The sequence below is a fragment of the Odocoileus virginianus genome, chromosome 12 (genome assembly GCF_023699985.2).
Source record: "Odocoileus virginianus isolate 20LAN1187 ecotype Illinois chromosome 12, Ovbor_1.2, whole genome shotgun sequence".
Taxonomy (NCBI): Eukaryota; Metazoa; Chordata; class Mammalia; order Artiodactyla; family Cervidae; genus Odocoileus; species Odocoileus virginianus.
In genome coordinates this window covers 47,507,935-47,522,282 of record NC_069685.1, presented here as the reverse complement: position 1 = coordinate 47,522,282, position 14,348 = coordinate 47,507,935, and the positions used below count along the sequence as shown (strand labels likewise).

The following is a 14,348-nucleotide window of genomic DNA, read 5'->3' as shown; positions in this document are numbered from 1 at the left end:
CATTATCTACAAGGGCCAAAAGGTGGATGTGACCCAAGTGTCCACTGACAGATGAATGGGTGAATGTAATGTGGTGTAGCCAAGGTTATTCAGCCTTAAAGAAAAAAAAAAAGGAAATTCTCATATGTGCCACATCATGAGGGAACTTTTAAAACATTCCTATAGGCAATCAGACAGTCGAAAAAACACGTATTATATGATCCCATTTGTGTGAAGTGTCTAGAACAGGCAAGGGAGTTCTCTGGCAGGCTAGTGATTAGGATTCCGGGCTTTCAGTGCTGTGGCCTGGGTTCAATTCCAGGTCAGGAAACTGAGATCCCACAAGCTGCGCAAGATGGTTAAAAAAAAAAAAATAGGCAAATCTATAGGGACAGATCTATAGGAGAAGACTCTTGAGAGTCCCTTGGAATTCAAGGAGATCAAACCAGTCAATCCTAAAGGAAATCAAGCCTGAATATTCATTGGAAGGACTAATGCTGAAGCTGAAACTCCAACACTTTGGCCACCTGATGTGAAGAACTGACTCATTGGAAAAGACCCTGATGTTGGGAAAGATTGAAGGCAGGAGGAAAAGGGGACGACAGAAGATAAGATGGTTGGAGAGCATCACCGACTCCATGGACATGAGTTCAAGGAAGCGCTGGGAGTTGGTGAAGAACAGGGGAGCCTGGCGTGCTGCAGTCCATGGGGTCGCAGAGTCGGACACGACTGAGTGACTGAACTGAACTGATAGGCACAGAAAACAGTCTGGGAGTTGCCAGGGGAGCATGGGGAGTGACTTCTTAACAGCTACAGGGTTTCCTTTTGGGGTGATGAAAATATTCTGGAACTAGACATGTGTGTAATGGTTGTACAACATTGTGAATGTCCTAAATGTCATTCAATTGTATGGTTTTTAATGGTTTAAACGGTGAGTTTTTTATTAAGTGAAACTTGAAAAAAGAAAGTGAAAGTGAAAATTGCTCAGTCGTGTCCAACTCTTTGGGATCCCATGGACTATGGCCCATGGAATTCTCCAGGCCAGAATACTGGAGTGAGTAGCCTTTCCCTTCTCCAGAGGATCTTCCCAACCCTGGGATCGAACCCAGGTCTCCCACACTGCAGGATTCTTTACTAGCTGAGCCACAAGGGAAGTCCAAGAGTACTGGGTGGGTAGCCTAGTCCTTCTCCAAGGGATCTTCCCGACCCAGGAATCGAACCAGGGTCTCCTGCATTGCAGGCAGATTCTTTACCAACTGCAAAATCAGGGAAGCCTTGACACAACTTTAAAAAAAGACAAAAAGACTAACTGCAAATTAAAACAAGATCACTTCCCAAAAGATGGACACAAATTAAGTCACCTGAGAAAAACAAGCCCTGGAAAAGGTGTGGGGAGACAGAGATGCCCAAGAATGTGGGCACACTGCCCCCCCTCCCCATGACCCTGTGGTGGCCTGCTTGGCACTCTGGCTTTCAGACACTGCTGACCCCGCCCAGGATCACTACCTGCACACCTGGGGCGGCGGAAACAAGCTTCAGGAAAGAACACCTGCCTTTCCAGCACGGTGCTACTTACACTCCCAAAGGATCATCTGCTACTCAGGTACTCTTTCCTCATCCATTCTGTCTTTACAGGGCTGGTCCCCACTCACTCCAGCCATCTTGCATCCCAAGACAGGATCACATGCAGCCCAGAGCTGGACAACTATGCCCTACAGATTCCCACACGCGTGCAAGAGGGCTGCAAAGCAATCATCGGGGGGCTTCCCTGGCGGTCCAGTGGTTAAAATTCCATGCTTCTAATGTATGGGTTCGATTCCTGGTTGGGGAACTAAGATCCCACATGCTTCATGGCAGACAGAAACTTGAGTGAAAAAAAGACAAGCTGCAGAAAGATAACCGTCACTATGGCCTGTTCATGGAATCACTGACACAATGGACATGAGTTTGAGCAAACTCTGGGAGATGGTGAAGGACAGGGAAGCCTGGAGTGCTGCAGTCCATGGGGTCGCAAAGAGTCGGACACGACTGAGTGACTGAACAACAACTGCCTATTCACATGAATTTTTCAAACACACAAAATAACATGAAACATTTTATTTAAGTTGCCAGCACAGTGTTGGCCTATAAGCCAATTGGCCTGGCCCCTGTGGCCTCTCTAGATCCAATATCCTGCCATGTCCCTATCACTCAGCCCAGCCATGCTGGCCTCCTTGCCATCCCTTGTACAAGTAGGCACAGCCCTGCCCCAGGACCTTTGCATAGGCTGTTCTCTCTGCCCTCAATGTTTCTCATGAGGTAGCAGCATAGCCAAATCTCTCACCCTTCTTAATCTTTCCTCACATGCCTCCTCTCAGGAAGACACACCCTATCTACCCCCAAATCCCTGAACCCCCTAACCTGCTCTATGTTTTCCATAGTCATTGTTACATTCCAGCATACTTATAATTAATTATGTCTACAGTTCTTCATCTGTCTCTCCTGCTAGATCATAAAGCCACCAGGATCAGATCCTCAGTGCTTTATTCACTGATGGCTCTCCCAGGCCTGGAACAGAGGTTGGCACCCAGCAGGCACTCGGCAATATGAGCTCAGGAACAAATAGAATCAGAGTAGAAATGTCTAGGGAGCGGCTATCTGCCTTCTCCTTTGTGTATGTTTTAGAAAGCTTGTACTTGAGGTACTACACGGTGGGGGTTGGGGGTGGGGGTGGCACAATACAAGGTTTGCAGTATCTTAGTTCCCTGATCAGGGATTGAACCCAGGCCCTCAGCAGTAGAAGTGCAGTCTCAACCACTGGACCACTAGAGAAATCTCTCAATTAAGTAAATCTTAAATATTATAATGCTAAAGGATTTCAACCCTGAATATTCACTGGAAGGACTTATGCTGAAGCTAAAGCTCCAGTACTTAGGCACCTGATACAAAGAACAGACTAATTGAAAAAGACCCTGATGCTGGGAAAGACGGAGGGCAGGAGGAGAAGGGTACGACAGAGGACGAGATGGTTGGATGGCATCACCGACTCAATGGACATGAGTTTGAGCAAACTCTGGGAAATGGTGAAAGACAGGGAAGCCCACTGTGCTGCAGTCCATGGGGTTGCAGAGTCAGACACAACTGAGTGACTGACCAACAACAAACATAATTTTAATTAAAATGTGATCTGCAACCTCACTGGCCAGGCAGCAGCCTTGAGTCTGGGGTGAATGGATGCTGAGACTCAGATCAGCAGTGGTCCACCTCCAAAAGCTCCCATTTCCTTTCTGGGTGGGGCAGTGAAGACCCTGCCAAGAGGGGGCACAGAGCAGATGTCCTGAGGCCCAGGGGCAGGGGAATGGGACCCCAGACCAGTCTTCTTCATAGAGAGGCCCACAGAAGGCAGGGGAAAGGCCCAGGCTTCACATAACTGTCCCTTCAGGGAACTCAGGCCAGCCAGGCAGGCCTCCGGCACAAGCCTGGGATGAGCTTGGAGCAGAGAAGCAGGCAGAGGCTGAGAGGGGCCCCACAACTCCAGGGGCCTCTGTCCTCACCCTTGGGAGTCAGGAGCCAGATCACAGGATCTCTGCTCACAGACGCCAGGAAAGCATCTCTCAAGGGGTCACTGGGGCCAGGAAGTCTGCAACCCCGGTTAAACCACCCACCAGGAAACCTCCCCTTACCCATCTCCGGAGCGGTAAGGCACCTTGGGCTGCTGTAACAAAGCCACACTCTGGATAACTTAAATCATCTATCCTCTCTCAATTCTAGAGGCTGGAAGTCTGGAATTGAGATGTGGGCTCCTTTTGAAGGTTCCAGGGGAGGAGCCTAACTTGTTCCTCCAGCCCCTGGTGGTCTCAGGCATTCCTTGGCTTGCAGCCGCCTCCCTCCAATCTCTGCCTCCTTCATCACATCCCCCTCTCTCTGTGTGTCCTCTTCCTATAAAGACATTCCTGTTGGACTTAGGGTCCATCTGATCCATACTTTCATCACATCTGCAAAGACCCTATTTCCAAATAAGATTAACATTTGCCAGTAATGGGGGTTAGGACTTGGACATACTTTTTTTGGGGGGCGGAGGGGCCAGGGGAGAGACCCTTCTCAGCCCAATCCAGGGAGAAAAAGCCAGGGCAAAGCTGAGTGATCAGGGTGTTGCTTGAACCACAAGTGCCTACTGCCTCCCACTGCACTCTTTCCTGCTCCCAGGATGACTCTGACTGCCAATTCCAAAACTCCACTCTCCAGGTGCCACCTCCTCCAGGAGGCCTTCAGGGAACTACCTAAGATGAGCCTGATCTGATCTAATTAAGACCTGGGTCATTCCGTGGACAGTCACCCCATCCCATGCTAGATGCTATGTTCTGAATTAAAAGATAGATGAACAAGGGACTTCCTTGGTGGACCAATGGCTAAGAATTCTCCTTGCTCGCAAGGCAGAGGATGCCGGTTCGATCCCTGGTCAGGGAACTAAGATCCCACATGCAGAGGGGCAGTTAAGCCCTTAGTGCCGCAACTACTGAAGCCTGTGCATCACAACTAGAGTCTGTGCATCACAACCAAAGATCCCACATGATGCAAGGAAGATCTTGCATGCCACAACTAAGACCCAACACAGCCATAAATAAATAAATGTTTTTTAAAAATAAAGATAAATGAATAAAATGGGGTCCCCGAGAAGCTGGGGTAGGGCAGGGAAGCCAGAGAATCCTATCCACCATCTGTACAGCACTGGTCCGGTAACAAAACACTTCCGCCTACCTTGCCTCATTATATTCTTAAAGGCCCATTGAACAGACACAGACACTGAGGCTTGAGGGCCAAATATCACCTGGGGTCACAGGTGCAGGAAGAGACTGAGCCCCTGGTTTTGCATCAACATGCAGGCCTGTGTCCTCACGCTTCTCTCCCACTGGGCTCGGAGCACGCAGGACAGGAGTTTCACAAATTAATCATTAATTTGATCTGCCCACTGAATTGCAAAATGCAATCCTGCCCCCACTGGTAATAGGAAACACACCTCTAATAACCAGATGAGCCAAGACTCTGATTCACCTGTACGAGGCCGGGTTCTAGGATGAGACCAGACTCTTCCCGCTCCAGTCAGTCACTCTCTACCTCCTGGATCCAAGGATCCAGAGACAGCCCCAGCCCCATAGGGCCCATTTTGTTGTCATTGTTGTTCAGTTGTAGGGTCATATCCTACTCTTTGTGACCCCACGGACTGCGGCACTCCAATCTCCCAGAGTTTGCTCAAACTCATGTCCATTGAGTCAGTGATGCCATCCAACCATCTCATTCTCTGTCGCCTCCTTCTCCTCCTGCCCTCAATCTTTCCCAGCATCAGGGTCTTTTCCAATGAGTTGGCTCAACTCAGGGAAGACTATAGTATGGGCTGATTCAGTCTGGATTTGAGAATGCCATACCCTTGACTAAAATTCTGACTTCCTTTGATTTTAAAGGCAAGAAAGATCAAAGAAAAGTTGTTTTTTTTTTTTTAAACAGGAAACCCAAGCACGTTGCTACAACAGCAGAATGAGTTGCTTAAGCTAAGAAGTTGAGTCATGCTTGACTCCTCCATTTCTCTCCCACCCAAAAACCATCCATCAGGAAGTCTTGGCTGCTCTTGCTCTAAGACACACCCAAAATCCATCCACCTTTTCCCAACACCACCCCTGGCCCCTAGCATCATTTGCTTGGACCAATGCAGTCATCTCTTCACTGATTTTCTCACGTTTGCTTTTGTCCCTAGGCTGTTCCCCAAACAGATTACAGCTACTGGTTTAAAAGGTACATCTGATCATGGCATTTTCCTGCTCAAACACCTCCCACAGCTCCCTACTTATCTAGGGATTAAATCCCAATCTCTAACAGTGACCTACAAAGTCTCGCACCCTCTGGCTCCCTGCAGCTACACTAATCGTAATCCCTTGACAGTCCACCTCACTCACTCTGATCCAGCCACACTGACCTCACTCTTCCTGAGCCCACCAGGCAAGATTCTGCCACAGGGCCTTTGCATTGACTGTTTGCTCCTCCAAGGGCAATCTTCTCTCCGAGGTCCACATAGGTGAGCCCTTCATTTCTCAAGTCTAAAGTCACCTTTTCAAAGAGGACTTCCATCAGCAATATTTGCTGATTTCTCACTGCATGTCAGGCTCTTTTCTAGGTCCTGGGGACTACAGCAGTGAACGAAATGGACAAAGAGACTATCCTTTTTTTTTTTTTTTTTTTGAGACTATCCGTTCTAAAGTAGTCCTTCTCCCATCACCTGTTTCATCTGCCCAGCATTATCAACATCAGCAATTCCTATGTATTTGTTGACAAGTCCCCCTTCCTGCTGCCTGGAATGCAGTCATGATAGATTGAGCTACAACAGCCACCTTATGTCATGAGGCAGCCGTGAGAACGGTAGCCACACACAAAGGATGGTAGAGAAGAAAGATAGGAAATCCAATCCCCGTGACTTCAATGGAGCCACCCCATCAGCCCTGGGCAGTGAGTCCTCAGAGAAGGGTCCATCAGACTCACAAACAGATCCTATACCATATACCAAAAGGGCTACCATGAAAAAAACTGACAAATGTCAGCAAGGATGTGGAGCCACCAGAATGCACACTGGTCGAAGTGCAGTTTGGTACAATCGGTACAGAAAATGATGTGGCAGTGTCTCCTAAAGCTAAATAACACAAATGTCCACAAATGAATGACAGATGGCACATTCATACAATGGGACATCACCCAAGCAAAGAAAAGGAATGGACACAGATGACCTAAATGAGCACAGTGATGACCAACAGAAACTCAATGCCCATTGATGTGATATTCCAGGGAATGGGCAAAGCTAATCTCTGGTGCTAGAGGCGGGGTTGCAGCACCTTGGGATGAGAGCTGACATGGAGGGATTCAGGAGAGCCTTCCACAGGTGAGCATGCCAAACACACATCCACATAATTCGTCGACCTCTACACCTAAGGTTGTACACTTTCCTGCACTGATGCTCAATTTAGAATTTTTTTTTCAACCTCGCCACTCAGCTTGCAGGATCTTAGTTTCAGGACCAGGGATCAAACCCATGTACCCTGCAGTGGAAGCAAAGAGCCCTAATCACTGGACTGCCAGGGAATTTAGATTTTTTAATGAAAAAAAATTAAAGCAAAAAAAATTTTATTATAAAGGATGAGGGCTTTTGAGCTGTTTAGCACTCCTTCAAGAGGCACCTCAGCCCACAAAGGCTCAACAGGGAGACTGTATCCCGTCCAATCTGACCTCAGAAGCTCTCAGCCTGCCTCTAGGAGACCAGCGAGGAGACCACTGGGGACCCAGGAGGAAGGAGGGGCGGGTCTGGAGGCCCTCCCTACAAGCAAGGGGACCCAGCTCTATGTCTGCAGCCAGCCACTCCCCATCTAACTTCCTGCCCTTCTCCATCTATCAGAATTTTCTGTGCCCTGGTTTCCTCATCTGTAAGTAGGGTTTGGAAACAGGGAGGACCAACCTCAACTGGGGAGTCATGTGGACATAATGAGATGAGCGCGGCACTGAACCTCTGTGCTCTCCCTGCCCAAACTCAGAACCACAATCTGATCACAAGAGAAGCGTCAGACAAATCCCCATGGAAGGGCATCCCGTCAAACCCCTGACCATCCAGGTCACCAAAACCAACAACACTCTGAGAAACAGGCACAGCCAAGAGAAGCCTAAGGAAACATAATGACTAAGTGTGACATGGTGTCTGACGGGATCCCAGGAGAGGAAAAAGGAAATGAAGGACTTCTCTGGAGGTCCAGTGGTTAAGACTATGCTTCCACTGCAGGGGGCGCAGTTCGATCCTTGGCCGGGAAACTAAGATCCCATATGCTTTGAGGTGCAGCCAAAAAAAAATTTTTTTAAGGGAAAAGAAAAAGGAGATGAGTTAGGAACTAAGGAAATCCCAACAAAGTGCTGACATTAGTTAATACTAAGGGGTCACCACTAATGGGCGACACTAATAAAGATGTTAGCAATAGGGGAAACCAAGTGTGGGGAACGAGGGAGACCTCTGTACTGCCTTCTCCACTTTTAACTGTAAATCTAAAATTGTTTTAAACATAGGAAGCTATCGAGACACAAATAGGACCTATCTCACAGGGCTCCACAAGGGTCACATCAGTGCCTGGCTGAGTTACATCAGAGCTGAGAAGCAAAGGGAAAATGAGAGCCCCAGTAGTGCTCCAGAACATTAGATTCATTGAGTAAATATTGAAATGTTTAAAAGTAGATATATTAAAACAATATTGGGACTTCCCTGGTGGTCCACCAGTTAAGAAACCACCTTCCAATGCAAGGGAGCCCTGATCAAGGAACTAAGATCTTAGACGCCATGGGGAAACTAAGCCTGTGTACACTGCAACTAGAGAAAGCCCACACACCACAACGAAGACCCAGCATTAAAAAAAAAAAAATTTAAGAAAAAAATAAAACAACATTTTAAATATTTTATTTAACCCAAACCAGAATTTATTATAAATTTACCCCTGGCTTTTCTTTTTTTTCACTTCCCTAGCTTTAACGGAAGCAGATTCATTGCATTCTATTTCTATTGCCATATAACAAACTATCAAACATGTACCATCTGATAGCTGTGGAGGTCAGAAGTCCAAAATGGGTCCCAGGTGGCACTAGTGGTAAAGAACCTGCCTGCCAGTGCAGGAGACCTAAGAGACATGGGTTCGATCCCTGGGTTGGGAAGATCCCCTGGAGAAGGGAATGACAACCCACTTCAGTATTCTTGCCTGGAGAATTCCCGTGGACAGAGGAGCCTGGAGGGCTATAGTCTATGGGGTCACACAGAGTAGAATATAACTGAAATGACTTAACATGCACACACCATAATAGAGCTAAAATCAACGTGTCTGCAGGGCTGGTTCCTCCTGGATGCTTTCTGGGAGAATCCAGTCGCCTAGCTTTTCCAGTTCCTAGAATCCACTTGCATTCCTTGGCCCCCTTATCACTCCAACCTCAGCTTTCATCATCACATCCTTTCTGACTCCCCTGCCTCCCTCTTACAAGGACCCTTATGATGACATTAGTCCCATTCAGATAATTCTGGACAATCTTCCCATCCTGAACTCCTTAATGTAATCACATCTTACAAAGCCCCTTTTGTCACATGGGGGTAACACATCCACAGGTCCCAGGATTAGAACTTCTTTGAGGGGCCATTATCCTGCTTCCTACACCCACTCAGAGATGCGAGGCTTCCTCCCACACAGCCCCATCCACACCCAGGAGCACCCCACTGCCGGGGCAGGGTGGCGTTTTTCCCCATGTGCCCCTTCCTTTCCAGGGCATCCTTGTCTGCAGCCACCCAGCAGGGCCCCCGCCAGGACAAGGTGGACCAGCTCCCGCCGCGGGAGGCCCACTGTCCTGAAGAGCAGCGCCACCCTTCCTTGTGTGAACCTCCACGCTTCATCTGCAGTCTGAACTTCCTTAAAGGAAACAGAGAGGGGGGAGGCTTCCCTGGTGGTCCAGTGGTAAAGAATCCGCCTGCCAATGCAGCAGACACGGGTTCAATCCCCGATCTGGGAGACTCCCACGTGCTGCAGAGCTACTAAGCCCATGCATTACAACTACTGAGCCGGCACTCTAGAGCACATAAGCTGAAACTACTGAACCCACAAGCCGCAACTACTGAAGCCCGAGTGCCCCAGAACCGGTACTCCACACGAGAAGTCACCGCAGTGAGAGGTCCCCACTCACCACAAGTACAGAAAAGCCCGTGCAGCCACCAAGACCCAGCACAGCCAAAAATAGATAAATAAAATTATTAAAAAAAAAAACACGGAGCAGAACACAGTCTGGGTGGGTCTTCTTGCGAGTGCTGCAGTGGGGCGGGGCGGGGAGGGGACCTGTGTTCTCAAAACTCAGGTCTGCGAGAAGCCCCTCTGGGGCCTCAGACAGGTCCCTTCCTCCTCCCAAACTCTAAGACCAAAACACAGCCTGGCCTGACAATGACACAGGGTGCCCATCGGAACAGGAGCCGAGACACACTCCAAAGAGCTCTGCCGGCTGCACTGTCAGCCAGAAAGCTGAGAGCCTAAAAGGCCAGCCTCCCCTCTCCCCAGGGCAGCATAGAACTGGGGAGAGGGGTGTCTCCCAAAGCAACCCTCCAAAAGCCAACAGGTTCCCACAGGACAGACGGGGGAGCAAAGGTCAGAGGACAAACAGACTCGGGGTCCTAAGGGTCTCAGGAAGCTTCCTGGCCGGGCAGGGACCAAGTGACCACTGAACCACACTCCCTCAGCCCGGCAAAAAGGACCCAAAGGTGGGGGGACCCAGGGCATTTCTGAACAGCTGAACAAGTTCATCATTTTGAAAACTCCTCACTATACCTCGGAATTCTTTTTGACGGGATAACAGCCCCGTGGCAGCTTCAGAGGCAGGGGTCCTTTGCTTTATATCATTGTTGCTTACCATGGGCCTGTTTGAGCAGTGGTTCTCAAAGTGTGGTCCCCGGACCAGCAGCATCACCTGGGAACCTGATAGAAATGCTAACTCTCAGGTCCGTCTCAAACCTGCTGACTCAGCATCTCTGGGGGAGGGACGCAGACATCTGTGTTTTAACAAGCCCTACTGGGGCTCCTGCCACATGAGACAGAGAACCACGGTGTCAGACACTTGCTTCAGAATAACTCAGGAAAGGGGAAATGGATGTGGGTGGTGGTACAGATGAAACTAGAAGGCAGGGACTCAACGTCTATTAAAGCAGGCGAAGGGCACATGGCAATCTTGCTGTGTGCTTTTTATAAATGCACATTTGAAAATTTCATAACACGTTTTTTTAAACCAGTTAAAATTCGCAACCTCTACTGCACCCCCAGAGAAACAGATCTGTCTTCTTGAAGCCAACTCCACAAACTGTCAGATTTGGCCAGTGGATGAGTTTGGGATCACGCTGTATTTCAAAATACTTGAATTTGTTGACAACATCTTAAAAATGGCAGGTACGTTTCGGATTTCCAGCTTCTTCTAAAAAACCGGGAGGTGTGCTTGCTCTGGGTCTGCATCCCCACGTAGCCTAACGTGCTGAGTTAAGCAGCAGCTGCTCTTGGCACAGGACTTGCAATCCGGATCGCCACAGGCTTCACGGCTCCCTAATACCTCACACCAGGCTGCTTCACTCACTGGCATTGTCAGCATGGCCCTTCCAGGGATCTGAGTTTGTAAGCCCTGACCTACAATAACACAGGATGAGAACATGGTACTCACTTATTCATTCCAACCATGCCTAAGCATCTAATACGCTCACAACTGGCCCTCAAGTGCCATGGGGAAGCAAAGTTCATCAGACAGAGCTGAGCAGGAGTTAGGAAAATGACAGGTTATTCACAAATGACTCAGACACACAAAAGGAAGAGCTCAGCTCATTAAGCATATTTACTGGTGCTGGAACATCATTTGATACTGGCAGGACTGGGACTTCCCTGGCGGCCCAGCGGTTAGGACGCCACACTTTCACTGCAGGGAATATGGGTTCGATCACTGGTTGGGGAACTAAGACCCCGCGTGCCACGTGATGTGGCCAAAGAAATAAAACATTGGCAGGACTGTCATTAGGCTGGGATATTCTTGGGGCATTAGCTACTACAGCAAACTCTGGTATGAGTGATGATACACTCTGGTATACAGTCTGTGATACTGTTGGAGCATTAGCTACTAAAGCAAACATTCTTGCCCAACACCCCAGTAATCCCATTCCTGGGTATTCACTCAGAGAAATGAAAATCCATGTTCACACAAATGCTCCAAGCAGTTTTATTCCTGGTAGCCCCAAACCAGAAACAACCCAATTATTAACCAGGACATCCCTGCATTATTCACAAAAGGGTATATTTACACAGCAGTGAGGAAGAACAGTCACATGCAATGTGGGTCTATCTCACAAGCCTAACGCTGAGCAAAGAAGCCAGACCATATCAGTACTCACTGTGTGATTCCATTTTGATAAAGTACAAAACCAGGTAAAACTAAACTATGCTGGAAGAAGTCAGGGTAGCAGTCACCCTTGTGGCTGGGTAGCAAGGGAGTGGGGAGCACAGGGGGATTCTAAGATGTTGCTGGTTCCTTGAGGATGTGCAGTTGTGAAAGTTCTGCCTGTCTGATATGATGATGCCAGCATTTACTGGGTACCAGGCTCAAAGGTCACCTTTATCCCCTCCTCCCACAAAACAAACCCTGACTTGCTTCCAGTATTGGGAACAAAGCCTTAAATCTCAGAGAAGATGGGCCCCAACTGTAGTCCAGGCCCATAGGCCTGTCTAGCTTCTGGTAGCTTCTGAGAAAAAAAAAAAATCCTCTTGCAATAAGAGGAAGAACTGAACAGAGCCCTCTCGTTGTACCATCCCTCCTTCTGGCTTTGAATGATGTGTGTGACAGTGTGATGTCTGGCACTGTGGCAGCCATCATGAGATTCTGAGGGCAAGGCTCAGAAAGTCACACAGACTCTGACCCAGTGCCCTGAAATAACTAAACTGCTGCATAAAGCTGAAAACATCCACCACCTCCAGTCTCTCACGAAACACGATAATAAAGCTCCCTATTATACCAGCCACTTGGAAGCAGGTTTTCTGTTGCTTGCAGCCCAAAGGATTCCATCTGAAGCAATGCTTTCATTTAAGCCTGACAGTCCATGAGGTAAGTACCATTATCTGCTCTGTTTTGTTGATGAGAAAACTGAGACACCCAGAGATTAAACCACTTACTTGCCCAAGGGCACAAATACAGTAGTGACAGAGGGTCCTCAACTCTAGTCTGCACCCAGAGCCTGGGCCCTAACATTCCACTGCCTTGGTAAAGGCTCATTGTAGGTGTGGATGGGAAAGGATCACAGGGAAGGGAGAAGACTGCCGAAACACACACACAGTTCAGATTCTAGGACCCCAGGCGAATCAGGCACAATCTCATCCTCCACCGACTACGCCACCATGATGGGAACTCCAGGCAGTGCAACTGACCCTGCTCTTTAAGACAAACACAATCTCCCCCAGGACTGACTTCAGCCCCACTCCACATATATCAGGCAGAGGATAGCCTTTCCTTCAAACACCCCAATTTCACCCCAGTAAGAAAGTGGGCTATTTCTCAAGCATGAAACAGCTCAGCAAACTACAGCCCATGGGCCCCATCTGGCCTGGTGCCTGTTTCTGGGCATCCTGGGAGCTAACAATGGTTTTAAATTTTTATCTTATTTTTTAACTTTCTATTTTATATTGGAGTATAGCCAATTAACAACGTTGTGATAATTTCAGGTGGACAGCCAAAGGACTCAGTCATAAATGTGCATGTATCCATGCTCCCCCAAACTCTCCTCCCATCCGTACCTTCTTAAATGTTTGAAGAAAAAAAAAAAAAAAAAGAATATTTATTGGCAACACATGAAATTCACGAGCTGGTGTCCTCAAGCAAAGCTGTTGTGGCACTTAGACAGCCCCCGCTCAGGGATGTCTCAAAGATGTCTCCACATAGAGGATCATGTGGAGGTGAGAGGCTGAGACAGAACCTGTTTGGCCTCTAAAGCTGAAAAATATTTACTATTTGTCCTCTACCACTAACGTGGCAACCCCTGTCCCCTCCCCCTCAGTCCATATGGAGCCGGGAGTACCTCCCCTTCCTCCTCGGCGGCAGCGTCAAGAATCAAGTGAGCAAGGACACGCACTGCTCTGGAGAAGGCACCCGGGTGCAGACAGGCCACACAACGACGGTTGCTAAATGAGGCTTCCTCCATTCACCTTGGCCCGGGTTCAAGAACGCATGGGGAAACTTGCCAAGGTCTCGTAAGATGGCGCAATGGTGCTGTGAGCCTGGAAGAATCAGAGGCTCAGGGCTGCCTCCTTCAAAGGCTTCATCTTTTGCAAGCAGCTGGGCATGTTGTAATCACCCTGGGGGCTGGGCAACCCGGTTTACCACCTACTGAACCTGATCCATGCCACCAGGAGGAGGTTGGGGGGCAGGAAGGGGACAGGAACCAACCCTCCCTCAGGTTAAACTCTATCATGACTTTTTAAAATTGTGCTCCGATACACATTAACATCGAATGTCGCACCATCTTCACCATTTTTAAGTCTACAGCTCAGCAGCATGAAGTACATTTACATCATTGTGTAACCATCACCACCACCCATTTCCAAAACTTCTCATCTTCCCCAACTGAAACTGTATTCCCATCAGCCTCTGGTACCCACCCTTCTACCCTTTGTCTCTATGAGTTTTCCTCCCATGGGGACCTCCCAAAGTAGAATCATACAATATGTGTCTTTTCGTGAGTGGCTTATTTCACTCGGCACAATATCCTCCAAGTTCATCCATATTGTAGCCTGTGTCAGAGTTTCCTTCCTTTCTGAAGCTGAAGCCCATTC

The 14,348-nt window shown here is 48.4% G+C and overlaps 1 protein-coding gene across 6 annotated transcripts in view; it reads right to left on the bottom strand.

Moving 5' to 3' along the window:
* SCARB1 (scavenger receptor class B member 1) overlaps positions 1–14,348 on the bottom strand; it is a 90,979-nt gene that overhangs the window by 50,045 nt on the left and 26,586 nt on the right. The gene's annotated exons all lie outside the window — the stretch shown is intronic.